Source organism: Varanus komodoensis, unplaced genomic scaffold, assembly GCF_004798865.1.
Source record: "Varanus komodoensis strain SLA01 unplaced genomic scaffold, ASM479886v1 scaffold12, whole genome shotgun sequence".
NCBI classification, from domain to species: domain Eukaryota; kingdom Metazoa; phylum Chordata; class Lepidosauria; order Squamata; family Varanidae; genus Varanus; species Varanus komodoensis.
The window spans coordinates 22,966,921-22,982,854 of record NW_025335349.1 but is presented as its reverse complement, the minus strand read 5'-3'; the positions used below and the strand labels follow the sequence as shown (position 1 = coordinate 22,982,854).

Here is a 15,934-nt window from a genome sequence, read left to right as displayed (position 1 = left end):
CACTCATAGATTTGGGGTGCAATCCCAAGCATGCTAGATGCTGTCTGGGTACACACAGGGCAATGCAGACCCCCAGACCCCAGCTCTGCCCTGAGAGGGGTGCTGTCAGGTCAATGCTGGGGCTTGGAGTTCAGAATGTGCCCTCCCGCCAGTAGCCAGTACAGCTCTTGGGCTGTGGCTCTGAAGTTGCAAACATGACATTAAAGCTGACACTGAGGGGTGTTCCATGGGGTGGGAAAGGAAAGAGGAAGGCCTGGCAGGCTATGTGGAATCTGAAAAGTGTCCCAGCCCCTCCTCCTCATGAGCAGGGATAAAACATATAGATTGCTAAAAATGGCTGTCTAACTCTTTGGAGCACAAAGGAAGAACAGCAGTAATCCTTCCTTCCGTGCTCCTCCTCTGTCCACCGGATGGCCAAAATCCTTAGAATGAAGAGAGTAATGGGCAGCCACTTCTGCGCTATAATGTCAAAGGCTGTGGAAGGTGGTTAGAAATGTGAGTCAGCAACAAAAACACATTTTATTTCCCATCTTGCAGTCTACAGGGTTTATTATAAAGACCACCTCATAGTTACATTATTGTTTTGCAATAATAACATTACATGTACCACTTCTGCATGCTCAAAACATTTCTTTTGTCTCAATGAGCCTTAAAGCAGCTCCGTAAACTAAGGTTATTATCTCCATTTTGCAGACTGGAGGGCTGAAAGTGAAAGGTGGTACTTTGCCTAAAGCCCCATAGCATGGTTCTGGACAGATTAATTCAGCCTGTCAAAAGGAATCAGACAAATTCATGATTGATAAGACTATGAATGGCTGCTAATCATGATTTCTATATATTCTCTCCCCTATTTTTCTGAAGTCATTCCCTCATCCCGCCACCCATAGACAAACATTTTCTCAGTCAGTTCATTCTCCTGCTGTAATTGATTGGTGTTTACTCAGCAATTAGCAACTTTTTTGCACTTTGATTTCTCCCAGAAAATGGAGAGCCAAATTAGGAGTGTCTGAAGAAATTAAGAGAGTCATAGAAGATAAGGATGTAAAGAGTCCTTAGTGCCCACACAGATATCCAGGGAAGATAAACTGTTTTCTGGAAAGAGGATAACATCTAGCAGGAAGTTACGTCTGAGTAGACTTGGAGGGTCAGGAAGAGGCCACACACGATCAGAGTGTTGAAAAATAGAAGGGGTCACAACACTGATTTGCTGGAACTGAAAAATAACTTCCGTTGTGAAATCGGTTGTGAAATGCCATCCACTGGCTCCGAAGAATGGGTCTTTCTAGACACTGCTGTTCTTTCAGAAGACCTAAACAACCACGGCTTGACACAGGCAAGAAACTGTACTCCAACAAACAGTCCCTTTGTAGAAGCAGCTCTGTTGGGCAGCGATCGTATTTAGACCCAGGATTTCTGGAAAATGGTTGCCCAGCTAGAGCACGTATGAGCCCGTGCAGGGCCAGCTCCCCTGTGAAACAAAGTGAAACACATCCCACCGAGGCAAACCTTGGCTTGCGATCAAGTAAATACACTCAACGGATGGCCAATGTGACAGCACTGAATTGAGTGTATCTGCAGGAAACTTCATTTCATCTGCACACCATTCTACATATTTAATAATTTGCTTACAGTTAGAGGAACACTTCTAAAAATTGTAAGGTGTGATGTGGTGGAATTACTGCAAGGAAGGTAACTCATACTGCCACCTATTGTGACACCCATGAGACCTGCAAAAGTGTCCTTTCTAAAGTGGTCCCTTCTGTGTTGCTGAAAAGACAAGATGCATTGTGGAAAGCAAGGGCCAAAGAGGACGCTGGCTTGCATCAAATGAACACATGCCTATTGATGCATAGATGGATGCACATTTTGAAATAATTAGGATAACTGAAGCAAAATACAAGCTGTTTCATCATACTGAAGGATACCTGATGTCCAGGTAACCTGGCCATAAACCTGTCCAGGCTGATGTTGAGATGCTCACAGTGGATGGTCAAAGTTCAGTCTGCTCTCCTTTCCAATGGTCTTTTTAAAAAGCTTTGTGAAGGTTCTGTGATTTTTTATAATGGCACTGATTTTGGATCGTTGGATTTTATTGTTACATTAATGCCATTTTTAATATTTTATTGTATATTTTTAATTTTGTAGCCCACTCAGGGTGCCTTTTTGACTAATGTGGCAGGATAAAATTCCAGTAAATAAACAAACAAATAAATGCATCTTTAAACTGGACTTGGACTCAGTATAATCTGTAAAGTAGGATCCATAGCCACCCTTTGAGCAGTCCTGCTCAGAGACCAGCCTAGTGAAAGAGCCTGGTCTCCTGTGGGCAATGCTTTTAGTTTCCCTGACAGTCTCAAAGCTGCACACCTTTTTCAGGTGTGTATGTAAAGGAGAATAGGCATCCTCCAAGCTGTTTTTGAAAGGCCAGTGAAAATGTCTGTTAAATATCTGCCGGTCAATTGTACCTCTTCTGCCTGTGAAGACTATACACAGCCCCCAAATCCTAGTTTGGTCACTTGGAACCCTGAAAGAAATGGCAGAGACTCTGGGGGCTTCATTAAAATAACACACAGGATGGGAAACTGTGTGAGGTCGTGAGTGAAAGAGATGGAGGTTTTCCTAAGAGACCAGTAGTGGAGCGTGATGAGAAAGTCTTTCCATGAGCTTGTTTTATTGCGAGTGCACAGATTCATTTGAATTTTGCTGCCATTCATTCTATTGTGCCTGTTTGAAACTACCTTGGATCCATGCACATTGGACAAAACCGGATACAAGTGGAATAACTGGCTGAAAGAGGAATAGCATACACACTTACTTGGAATGCAGTCGTATTGAACTCAGTGAAGTTTCCATTTCCGTAGACGGACATAGGATTGTGCCCTGAAAGAATGAACCCATTTCCTTATTCTGTCCTTCCTTTCTTCACGCATTTGTATTCATTACAGCTTTCCTGTATGAATGAGGGAGATCAAACACCACTGAGAGAGGTTTCACGGCATAGTGGAGTCTGTTTACATATAAAGGTGTGAAGTTCTGAGTAACTGAGCGATATCCATTCATGTACAGACCAACCTGCAAGGGTTTTGCAAAGACATAAGGGGAATCTGGTCTTTGACAAACTGCTTCCAGAAGGTTACAGCATCTACCTGGAAATCTCACCTAGGTTTACTTCATGATAATTTGAAGGTCCAGTCTAGCCTGGTGCATGCTCCAGCCTCTCATACATCATCTGGACTGCAGAAATAACCCAAATGGGGCCTGAGTATGCTCATGCTAAGCACAGAGATCAAAGTGAATGGTCAACACCATATTTTATGCGGAGAATCTCTACCATTTTGGCATATGCGCACAGGAGTATGTGTTCACAGGCCCGACTCAGATGATCCATTTTAATGTGGATGGCAAAGAAATCTGAATCTGGACCTCTGAAACATCTTCATGGACTGTCATGTTGTCTGAAGCCAGCCATGATAATAAGCCATGATTTCTTAACCACAAATAACCCATGACAAGAACCCCTGGCTTGTTGGTTTGTGAGTTCTCTGAATTGTCCATGCTTAACAATCCATGGGTTGTGCTCATAGATGGGTTCGGACAACACAACTTGAAGAGCAACCCACACTCAATGTATGCTCAGTCCCTGAACGTGGCTTGTGTTGTGTGAACCCTGTGTCAATGGAATCCATGTAGTGCAATATTTTAAACCTATTGCTGTTTGAATGTAGATAGTTTGATTTGATATTTCTTGTTCTTGTGCCTAAGAGTCATTGTTTTAGGTTTTAATGATCTGTGGATATTTGGGTGCTTATGGTTTATTTTGGGTAGTTGTTATTATTGCATTCTTCTTCAAGAGGAAAACGCAGCTGATAAGATCAGGAAATAAGTTAGCATGTGAGCAAACTTTAAAACTACAAAAACCATAATGCACTGCAGTCACAAATAAATGTGCACTGAGATATCTAGGAGTCCAATGAAGTGAGCGATTATCAATAAATAACTAGAAGTTTAACCATAGATCAGTTTGGGCTGTGGATACTACCATAAAAATCCATTGCTGGGACAGAATTCCTTTGACAGGTTTGGAACAACCCTGATTTATTTGTTGCTTATTTAAGTAAACAAGAAATGGCATTAAAAACTGAGAGGTGGTTGCAGAAATTCTCAGAAAAGCAAACTGGAGTTTTAAGAAGTGTTTCCTAAAACATATCCCTGCCTTGTATTGGATTTGATGTCAATTTCATGTATAAAAGTGACCAAAACTTTATTAATTTTTACATTTTCAGAAAGTGCTTATCTCTCACTATTGGTAAAAGAGTTAAATGGCTTATAAACCCAGCCTTATTTCATTTTCAAATGTATGCATGCCAGAAGGTAAAAAGCACACCTATGATTCAATATCTAAAATAACAAATATCTAGAGGTAAAGCACAGGTGGCTGGAGAATGCTGGAAGATGTAAGACTCACCCCCCCCCTCTCTCTCTCTCCTGGTTTGTGTAAAGATCCATAGGATTGGGTTTCCAGTAACATTTTATATTTAAATTTTCTAAACCACCCTCATTCTAGGGCAGTGTACTAAGCATAAGTTCAGAATTACAAATATAACAGTGTAAATGCAATGCAATTAACCATTGTACAGACAATAACATTGTACAATCAGTCAAAGTGCGACCAGTCAAGAAAAATGGAATCAGTATTATGAGATGGACTGAATCCATAAAAGAAGTCAGATTCTTGAATTTGGGAGAGTTGAATGGAGCTGACACAGACAAGACGCTTGGAGGGCTTACGTTCATAGGGCTGCTATAAGTTGGAGATGACTTGATGGCACAAAGTAATGTAATAACAGATTATGCCGTGTTGGTGCTAGCAGTATGTACAGTAGTTTCAGTAGAGTTCATGCTTAACCTGTAATTTGTTTCTGATTTTTTAAACCCTGAAATGATAATCTAGAATAAAAGGAAGATTATCTCTACAGTGAGAACCTTTAGATCAAAGTAGCCATCTCATCCCCAAAAATCATAAGCTCATTTATTTCCTTTACTATTGTATTTATTAAAATATTAGCAGCATGGCTTTTGCACCAAAGGTATTTCAAAGTGACTAACAATATTAATGGGCAATGCAGTCAATTTTAAAACAATCAAATTAGCATCCAAACAATTCCAACACCAGGAGATGAAGCAAAAGCTCCCATCACAGACGTGGGAATCCCTTTGGCCACTCTCACCTTTCACCAGATCCAGATCCACTCTCCAGATCCACTCTCACCTTTCACCAGAAGGCTTACAGAAATGGTTGGAAGGACAAAGCCAGAATTTCATGCTGCATTTTCTGGATTTGAGTGAAATGTCACAGGTTTATTGGGCATCTTCCTCCAGAAAGCAGGAATTATTCTTCAAATGTAATGCTCTTCTATGTAACAAATCACTCTGGGAGAGTCTCCTAGCTGTGGTCAAAACAATCCCAAAGACCAGGTTAATCTATTAAATGCAAAATGGTAGCTATGATGGAGGGCAGCAGTTTTGCTGGTTTTAAGTCTGCCGTGGGTGGCTTGTATCCTCAGAGTGCTTTGGCCTATAACTCCCATCATCTCTCACCACTGGTCAGGAGAACAAAGGATGATGGGAGATGGGGCCACAAGTTGCCCATTCTTGGCTAACTGAATATAAAGAAATTATTTAAAAATGCAAGTTTTACAGGGCAGGTTCTAAACCCGTGAGCTGCCATTGACCCCCATACATTTTGTGGTCATGTTGAGAGAAGTGATTCATGTCTCTCATGAAAATAAATTTATTTATTTATTTATTTATATTTATGTATTAAAACATTTCTATGCCGCCCCTTGCCGAAGCCTCGGGGCGGCTCACAACATAGAACAAAATACACAATAAATTAAAACAATAACAATTAAAATATATACAATAGAATAAAATAAGCCACCCTGGCCAAATAAAATTCAATAATATTAACATTTAAAATGCTGCTTAAATAAAAAGGTCTTCGCCTGGCGCCGAAAAACAAATAACGACGGCGCCAGGCAGACCTCTCTGGGGAGCGCATTCCATAACTTAGGAGCCACTGCTGAGAAAGCCCTCCTCCGAGTAACCACCCTCCTAATTTCCTTCACTGAGGGCTCCCGGAGGAGGGCCTCTCTCGCTGATCTCAGGGGGCGGCTGGGCATATATCCACGTAAGCGCTCCTTCAGGTAAATTAAAATAAAATAAAAATATTGGGGCTGGTTTCTACCTTTCTGCTCTTTTCTCTCACAAAATAAGCAAAACTGTTCTGAAATCAACATCTGTTGACATGTTAGCTAAGCAATAATTTGAAACAGCATTTTGCAGGGTCACTCCGCCTGCCCGTGGAGCACCGTCTGGGCATGCCTGCTCAGTTGTCCCAGCAATTCCAGAGGGATGGGATTGTCCCCCAAAGCTGTAAAAGTAGAAACATCAAGTTTTTCATTAATAAAGAGAGGGACAATCCTGAAGCACCACATGGCAGTTCATGTCTCCACACAGTTGAGAACTAACTGGAACAGGGAGTTAGGGGAGACCAACACAACATCTCCATATTTTTTTCCTAGTGGTCTCAGAGTACATTTGATCCCCCTGCTTGGGAGGGGATTTTCATGGTTATTCCTTATGCTGAAAATTTTGGGAACGTTAAGAGAAATGAGGAAATAAGTTGATGTTGGTGGTAGCTTCGACAGTGCCACAAAGTGAGAACAAGAAAAGGCAAAAAGAAGGAATCATCACGTTTAAGTTCTGTGAATTTTGATCAGAGTAAGGGAAGTGAACACATACGTCTTTCCCACTACAATCAGTGTGCAATGCTATGCCAATTCACATAGAAAAAAGGTCGACAACTCCCAGTGCACCCCAGTCAGAGTGGGGAGCCTCTAGAAATGGTTGGAATCCAGCTTGCATCAGCCCCAGCCAACATGTCCAATGATTAGGGATGACGGGAGCTGGAGTCCACTAAAGAATGCAAGTGATTTTGAATCCTTTCAGAGCTCTATTCATAATATGCAGTCATAGAACATAAGCTTTCTGTACAGGGAGACTCCAAAGCATTCCTTGGTCTCTCTATACATTGACAGTGGTAGCATTTTGCCTCGAGCAAAGAGATCTCTCAAAGACTGCCATTCTTTCAACATCTGAGCCAATCAAAGGAATCAGTCCCAAAAATATCAAACAAAAAATAAAGTCTGAGCAATTGAATTCAATCAAGTGATATTTACTTGGGCTATCAGAAGCAGCCTGACCTTTATCAATCTCTTCTTCCTGTATCTCTTTTCCTCTTGATACTTCGGATGCTGTATAACAGCATCTCGAATAGCCTAGGTTGTCATGTCCTGAGCAGCTTAACTAAGATGGACTGGGCAAGTAAGATAAGGGCAAGGCATACGAGCATTTCCCCAGGTGCGAAACCACATCAGGTGAGAGTAGGTGGGTGGAATATGGGGAGAGGACTCTTCCAGCTTCTGCCAACTTGGGCTGGTCAGTAACAAATAAGACACAGAGTACAATGTTACATAACGTTGCAGCCTACCTCTCTTCAGAAGGTGTAAAATATGGTCTGGGACTTAAGCAAAGAACAATGCAAATGGGGGCCCAACACAGTCAAAGTGAACCTCTTTTAAATCCCATACTTTTAAGCTGTCTCCAACTTATCAGAACCCTTCAAGATCACAGACTTCAGGGATGCTTGTCAGATTAAGCATTTCCTACACAGAAAGCACCATGTGAAGCTTTTGTGACCATCAAAATATGAATTAATTGTTGTATTTCCTTCTGTTTCCTTTCCAGCTTCAATTCTGCTTCTCCTTTTATATATAATAGCATTTCTCCTCACTCCTGATCTCCATGCGTCCTTTTTTCCTATTTTAATCTACTTCTAAGCCCTCTTTCTTTTAACTTTTCCCCATAATCCAAGTACAGTCATGTTTCTACCACTGAAGCAAAAATTAAATCAGTCATGATGACTGTCCAAAACTTTGGAGCACAGCCACATTCTCATCAGTATTGGCAGCTCTCCCAGATGAATTCTGTGAATGTCTGAAACTCAGAAAAATGCTGCCAAGTCCCATTGAATGGCCATCAACACATGATTGTCAGGATTCAAAAGCATGTCAAAGAAGCAGAGAAGTATATATTTATTTTCAGATATTCACAATCATTAACATTCACCAAATTTTGTACATTCACTGTAATCTGAAAATACCATCTCTTTGTTCCGTTTGGAAAAAAGTGACTGTGCTAAATACCATACATTTTCTTTCCTCTCCCACAATATTCTTCATTCACTAGATATTATTTATATATTAATCTGCTATTATACCTTGCCTCTCCACTAGCATACTTGAGTCAACCAGCAAAATCATTGCACAAAATATTGCCAAATATAAAATGACAAAAATATCAGGAAAACGGTGAATTAAAAAGCAAGCAAGCAAGCAAACAACAAACATCCCCAATCACTGATGGTGTGTTTGTGTGTGTATTAATGCAAGGCCCTAAGAAGAGATGGGATGAAGAACATCTCTAGTGAAACATTCTGTTCCTGCAGGGGCCAACCAGCTGCCCATGAGAGTCCCACAAGTAGAACGTGAGTGCAATTCATATGCCGCAGCGACTGGTTTGCAGAGTGATACAACCTCTGATAGTGGCAGTAGCATATCTCCATCATGCCTGGTAATCACTGACAGCCTTAATCCTTCCTGAATCTGTTTAATCCCATCTAAACCCAAATGAGTGCCCATCACTAAATCTTGTGGTAGAGAATCCACCATTTATCTAGTGAAGGACTTCCTTTTATGAGTCCTGAACCTCCCACCATTTATCTTTATGAGATGACTCAGTCGAGAGGTTTCACACTGCAGGTACACCATCCTTGGAGAAACACGTAATGCTAGGGAAAGTTAAAGGCAGAAAAGGAAGACCAAATGTGAGATGGACTGATTCCATAAAGGAAGCTACAGCCTGGAATTTATGAGAGCTGAGCAGGGCTTTCATGGATGGGACAATATTTGGAGAGCTTTCATACCTAGAGATGACCTGATGGCACGTAACAACTTTATGAGAGAGGGAAGTGACTTGTCTCAAGCCACCTTTCCTACAGCATCCAGAGTCCTCAACACTTCCCCCACACTTACCTTTTTCTCAGCAAAATAATCCTAGACGTAATAAGCTTTCCCCGCAGGGGAGTTGCTTTAGTCCCTTGATCATTTTTGCCAAGCTACTTGAAATTGATGGGAGTTGAAATCCAGCGTAGTTGGACAAAGCCAGGGTAGTGCAGTCAGTTTTAAGTCACAATCCTGTGCTGATACAGACATGAGATACATACACTGATACAGAAAGGAGAAGGGACCACACGGTCCAATCATCCACATGTTTCTGAAATGAGGAGGAACGCATCAAGTCAGCATAGCAACTTACAGGAACTACCATGGCTTGCATTGAAAATCCTTCCACTCTGATCAGCTCTGCACCACAAGGTAGCAATAAGCCCCCTTTTACAGAAGACAGACGCTTGTTTGAAGGGCAGCATCTGCTCTGAAGGGGAGTCCAGTCCAAGTCCATTTTAAAGAACCATGAAGAGGAAGAGCTAGGCTTCAGCATTGCTCATTAACAGCACCTGGACTGCAGGCTGGGACACCAAGTCATCTTCCCCACTGTGGTGAGATGTTTAAATCATACATATTCCTAAATTTGCATCTATACCTATAAATTAGCATGCACACATGCTAAGCAAATAGGCAGCCTCTCTGGGGATGTTTCACCACTCAGCTCCGAGTGGCTGGATCTGAGAGCCACTCTTTCACTTTCCCAGATGCCCTGGAGTGATGCTACATTGGGGCATTGTGGGAAATGTCAAGAGGGGCTCCCAAACTTACCCGCTCTGTACTAACTGGGGTCTGTTTTGCATGCCAGAGCTGTCAAGTATGCTCACTAAGGCACACCCACAAGGGGCTCATGACTGACATGGGTGGGGATCAACTTTGTCAACCCCCCTCCCCCCCAGTTTCAGCTCACCAGCACTCAGGAATATTCAGTGTACTAACTCAGGCATGGAGCTTTAGAAACATCCTCTGCTTGATAAGCTGTCCTGTTTGATTCCAGTATAAGGATCAAGAACAAAGAACTGTTTCCCATCAGCCTGCCCCAGTCCAGTGCCCTACAGATATTTCAGACTACAACTCCCATGCTAGCTGGGGCTGATGAGAGCTGAAGTCCAAAACATCCGCAGGGCACCCTGTTAGCACATAGGCGGCAGACTGGGCACAGAGACCCAGAGGTCATGGGCCACTATGTCAAGGTATAGCTATCAGAATTTAAAATAATTATTTCTAAATAATTTTAGAAATATTTTAGAAATATGTCTACACCTAAACATACCAGAGGCACATTTTGTGCAGTATCCGCTGCTGTTTATTCTTCTTGATGACACTTTCCCTCTTTTCGGAGATTGAGAAGTGGCCACCCTTTTCTCAACGCATGCACAACTGCACAACTTCTTTGAACTTTGCTGCCATAGTTTTGCATAGTTTCCCATTGGTGGTGGAATGCCATGTTGTCTTCTTTGGGATTGGTAGTGTTGCCTGAGAAGTAACTACAGCAGTCCATTCATCTTCTTCCTCTTCCCAAATCTTCCCAAGCTGGAGTGGGACTGAGTCATGCAATGCAATCAGTCTCTCTCAGGCAATCAGGACTCATGAATACAAGGTTAACACATCTGCTGAATTGGCCCAGGGGACAGGTAATTGTACAGACCTGTGTTCTAAACCCATCCATTCTAGCTCGGCCATGGGCCAATTTGTAATCCAGTCTCTATCAGCCAACTGTATGATAGGATCCACAATGCGATGAGATATTTGCTGGTCAAGACTCATCAGCAACAAAAGCTAAGCCTTGCATTACCCCAAGTGTCCTCTCTCACAGCGGGCAGTCCTCTATTTGGAATGCTGCCAGAAGACTGTTTTCTCTTTTGAAGGCATCCTCTGTTTACAGGGCTGTTTGGTCCAAGAGTGTTTAAAGTCTCCTCGGGGCTTAGAAGCTGCTCTCAATAGTTAACACCTGTGTAGGTTAGCACCCAGTCATTGTTTCCCACACCATGCTCGGGAGGCACTGTGTCTGTAGCTAAATCACAACAATAATTTCTCAGCATGCATCTATATGCACATCAACAGATTTTCTGAAGCCCAGCATTCTCTTCTGCAGCGCTCTTTTGGTGATGCATGTCCTCTTTTTGGTGAATCACAAGTGGCCACCATAGTCTAGTGCAGGCTGTCCAGATGTTTTCACCTACAATTCCCATCAGGCCCAGCCAGCACAGCAGATAATGCAGCATGAAGAGATTTGTAGGCCACAACATCTGGAGGCCCACCAGTTGCCCACCCCAATCTAGCAAATAATGCCCATGCTATCATTAGCAGAGGAATTCTCTGGCTGCTAGGAAGCATCGAGACAGGCTCAGGAAGGCACAGATCCACCTAGACTGGAAAACACACTGCTCCCATCACTGAGGAGCCCCTGCCTTTCACACCTGGCACACGAAGAACCACACCAGGTGTGCCCCCAGGAGGAGAAGTGCAATACCAGAGAAAGGTTTCTAGGGCTAGGGAGGAGGGGATCAGCACTGTCAGGGTGCCTCAGGCTCCTTCCCTCTTGCTTCGAGGACCACATTTAGACGTCTAAAGTCAGACATCTTGCTCTTGCAGAGACACCCTTCACCTCCACACTCCTTCCTCCCTGCATACAATACCCATAATCCTTCAAGCAGAGACAGTTACAGACATCCTGATTGGATTGAAGCCTAAGTGGAGTTACCAGTGAATTCCATCATTTCAGGACTCCACCTCTAGTGGATTCAGTTTGGACAGGATGCTAGGTCAAGAATGGGCAAACCACTGCTCATACACAGCCCTTCCTGAATCCCCGGGAATCCCTGCCTCCTCGCAAATGCCAGATGCCACCCCATTTCCCCTCCCCTGCTAAGGTGAAATGGTTGCACTTGGAAAGCAGGAGTGCAAATTGAGTTGGGTCTGCATGTCCTCTTCTCAAGTACAGCTGATCCCTCCCAAAGCAGCCAGGATTGCTACTTTGGAGTGGGAGAGAGGGACACAGGGACAGAGAGTGGGCAAGCAAGGGAAGTCTGGTGGGATGAAGACTGTGCATTGGGAGGGAAAAGTGTTCTGCTCAGTGTAAGACAGAGGTATGGACTTCTCTTCTGTTGAGAGCTCCATTCTCAAGGATAGTTGGTCAGGAACCTCCTGTCAGCAGTGGACAGAGCCAGAGGGGGGCATACTTTCCTCTTGTTCAACCGTCCCTTCTTTTTCTGCCTCCCCTTCAATCTCTCTTTTTCACGCTCTACCACCTCTTCTCCCTGCCCACCACTTCTTCCTCCCTGCCCAGCAGGTTGCTGGAAAAAGAAATATCACTCTTTCCAGAGGTTTGTACTGATCCCTTCCAGAAGGCTTCCCCCATCCACCCAGTGCTTCATCCTTTTCGGCTTTCCCCATCCTTGCCCCCTTCCACCGCACTGTTTTCCATCTTGGCTTCACCCGCCTGCATGAGATTAGACCAACAGCCAGGTCAGTGCCTTGGCTGAAGTACTGCCTACCCCTGCTCAAGACCTTGTCAGGGCTGCTGAACCTTTCCTGAGAATTGCCCAGGAGGAGAATAATTTTGCCAGTACGTTCTTCTGCCACTGCATCAATGTGGCCTGGCAGCCTTAAAGGGGAAATTAGAGAAGGGGGAGTGAATACGACACACTGATCTAATTCTTTCTCTGAAGGCTTCTTGTAGCCCTTGTCTGGCTTAACTTGCTGAACATTCACCAGAGGTCCAGCAAGCACACCGTTTACCCCGGGTTCTTTCTGGAGCAGCTTATGGGGAGTTTGGCCAATTACTAATAAGGGGAAATGTCAGGAAAGAGATTTGCATGTATTTAAGAGAGAACCAGATGCTAAATGAATGTGAACATTGGTTAAGAGGGGTAAGCCTGACGCATTACAGTCGGCTGGGGTCTTTGCCATTGACTTGAGCTGGATCAGCCTCAAGGGAGGCTGACTGATCCATGCTTTTCACTCAGGTTTACCATATGCATATATTAGCAAAAAAATTGGCAGCTGTGTAACCTTTGGCTAGACAGGAACGTCATGGCTTATTATTTTCTAAACAGTGCCACCTAGTGGTGAGCATTCTTAAAATCGGCTGCAGAAGGAGGAGAAATACTGAGAAGGCTCCCAACTCCCAGGTGAATAAATGTCTGCAAATGGGAAGTTATGGGTTTAAAGCATTCAGTGAAAAGGAGAACAAATTCATGATAATTACGAGCTCATTTATCACCTATGCAAGTGGGCATCACTAGGACAATTTACAATAGGATTTATCTAATTTCCCAGCCATTTTATACAGCACTGCTGGAAAGGCAGGATATAAATTAAATAATCAACAGAATATATGGGCTAATTGTCTTCTGTATGGAGAAGTTGCCCAAGGAACAAAGAGCCAAACATGCACTCTGGTCTCTGCCACTGAACCGAAGAACATAAGAAAGACTATGCTGGATCAGGCCAATTGTCCATCTAGTGCAGCACGCCGTTCCCATGGTGGCAAAGCACCCCCACGGGGTCCCTCAAGCAGGATGGGTGTGAGACCCCCACCTGCCCAAGCTCCTTGGCAGCGGGTGCATGCAAGCAGGCCGCCACTGGTAGAGGAGGAGGCACATGCCAGCCTGCAATTAGGGAGCCAGGAACGCCCCTCTCCTCCGTGAGCAGGCCCCAGCCCCTTTAAGGTCCTCCAAAGCACTACTTCCAGTGGCAGGGCATTCCATAGATGAATTACGTTTTGTGTGAGGAAGTCCTGCTTTTATCTTTCCTGAATCTTCCACCAATCAGTCTCAGGGATGACCCTCTTGCATTCTGGTATTATGGAAGGAGACAAATGTCCCCCTCTCTTGTTTCTCCACACCACACACAATCCTAAACCGTGAGGGGGCCAAAGGCAACTGGGAGGCTGTGGCTGCCCGCCTGGCCCCGTCCATTACCCAGTGAAAGAGTGGCCACAGGGGGGCTTTTTTACTCCCCCGCCCCCACCAGAAAGGCAACTCTGTTGTAATGTTTGTTTTCCTCTTCCCTCCCTTAGCTTTTTCTTTGTGTATCATGCATCTCTGCTGCGCTGGTGTTATGTATCCTCGGGACTGCAGCCAGGGAGTGTCTTGTCTTTTCATATCTATACAGTGCTAGAAAATTATAAGCATTTTCTATGTGAATAATAATCATGGAAGTTCATTTCCAGATCTGAGCAGCCGCCTTTGCGCCACGAGTACAGGTGGTATAGAAAGCGACTGCAAAATATTACTTGATTCAGCGGGGCTTGAAGGAGCACGGAAGTGCAAACATGAGTGCACATCACAATGCACATTTGCACTCACACTTTATTTATTATTTTATTTATTTAAACATGTTTGTATCCCACCCTTTACAGTGTCTGAGGGCAGCTCCATGGGCATCTGCTGCACGGGCAGAAAAGCTGGCTTTCGCCTATGGAACTCCCTTGCTGATCTAGCCAAGAGCTTTTCCTGGAAACCTGCAAAGAGACTTCAGAACTAACTACCACCAAAATGTTTATTTCTGTTTTTCTTTCATTTTCTCTCTAAATGGCTGATCGGCCATGGAACCGTGAATAAGTTATTTCTCCTTTCCAATGGCCTGAAGTCAGTTCCAAGTGTATCCCTTATTATCTCGCAAAGCTCGGGTGGATCAAGAAAGCAAAGCCAAGAAGTGTAAAGCAATTCCAATGAATTAAGAAATCATCAGAAGCAATCCCCTCTACTTAAAAGGGAGAGAGAGGTAACGAATATGAAACCTGGATTTTCTGCACTACCAGGACCAGAAATCCTTTACTTACTCAAACATACAATATGATTGTGTGGCATGGGAGGGAGAGAAGGGGGCTATGGGGTGGAGGGATTTCAAAAGCCCAGCTTTTCCTTTCCTGTACACGAAGAGGAAATCAGGTGGTGGTAACATGTGTGTATTGCATTTCTTTCCAAATGTTTGCAATTAAGTTAATTGAATTCACTCGAGTTTGAACTGGTGCTGGAGCCAACTTACACTGAATGGGCAGTTCTCTCCCTCTTTTTCTCCCCCCCCCACCCCGCTCGCAACGTGCAGGAGTTCCCTCCCTCCTCCCCCTCCCTCTCCCCCCATCCTTTCCACCCTATTAAAACAACCTCCAACTCTCACTTGTTAAAAGACTCCTTCACTTAGAGGAGGCAGAGAAAAGCCAGCAGTCAAAGAAAGAGGGAAGCGGGGAGGAGAAAGAGAAGAAGGAGGAGGAAGAGGAAAAGAAAAAAAAGAGGGAAAAGAGAGAGGGGGAGCAAGAGACGTCTGGAAAATATTATCCAGCCTCTGTTCCAACTGTTGAGGCTGCCTTGCTGCTGCTGAGACGCCGTGAGATAGAAGCCCCATTCAGTGCAACCAAAGAGACTTTTCCTACTGATGCTGCTGCGCCCGGCTCAACTTTCTTAACGACTTTCGCGACGGGCGCCTGGAGGAGTCCACCGCCAGAAACAAGCCCGCTGATTAATATATCTGGAAGCCAACTTTTTGCTTTCCTTTTGCGTCTTTTTTTAAAGCAAGCCAAGGGTGGGAATTTGAAATTGAGGGAGCTGGGATCCAGGTGGGAAGAATGGACCCTGCCTGTCCTTTTCCATGCTTCTGAGGCAGTTTGCATCCAGACCCTCCAAAAATTCTCCCCAAAGCGCGAGTTGGTCTGTTACCTCAGTCCTGGGGGGCAAAGGGCTACAAAATCCCCGCACCGCCCGGCCGGCCTCTTATTAGATCTTGGATGAGCGAAGGAACAGCAGGAAGACAAGGTGAGCTGTTCTCTTTTGATCATCGTCCTTTTGTTTGTGCTGGCAGGATCA

General features: G+C 44.1%; 1 protein-coding gene across 1 annotated transcript in view; it reads left to right on the top strand.

The window, feature by feature from the left end:
• Window positions 1-15,272: 15,272 nt before the first annotated feature.
• The window catches only part of HAS2 (hyaluronan synthase 2), a 38,806-nt gene continuing 38,144 nt past the window's right edge, over window positions 15,273-15,934 (top strand). The window contains exon 1 of the mRNA XM_044422161.1: window positions 15,273-15,883. The gene's annotated coding sequence lies outside the window, so the exon portion shown is untranslated. The remainder of the gene's footprint in view (window positions 15,884-15,934) is intronic.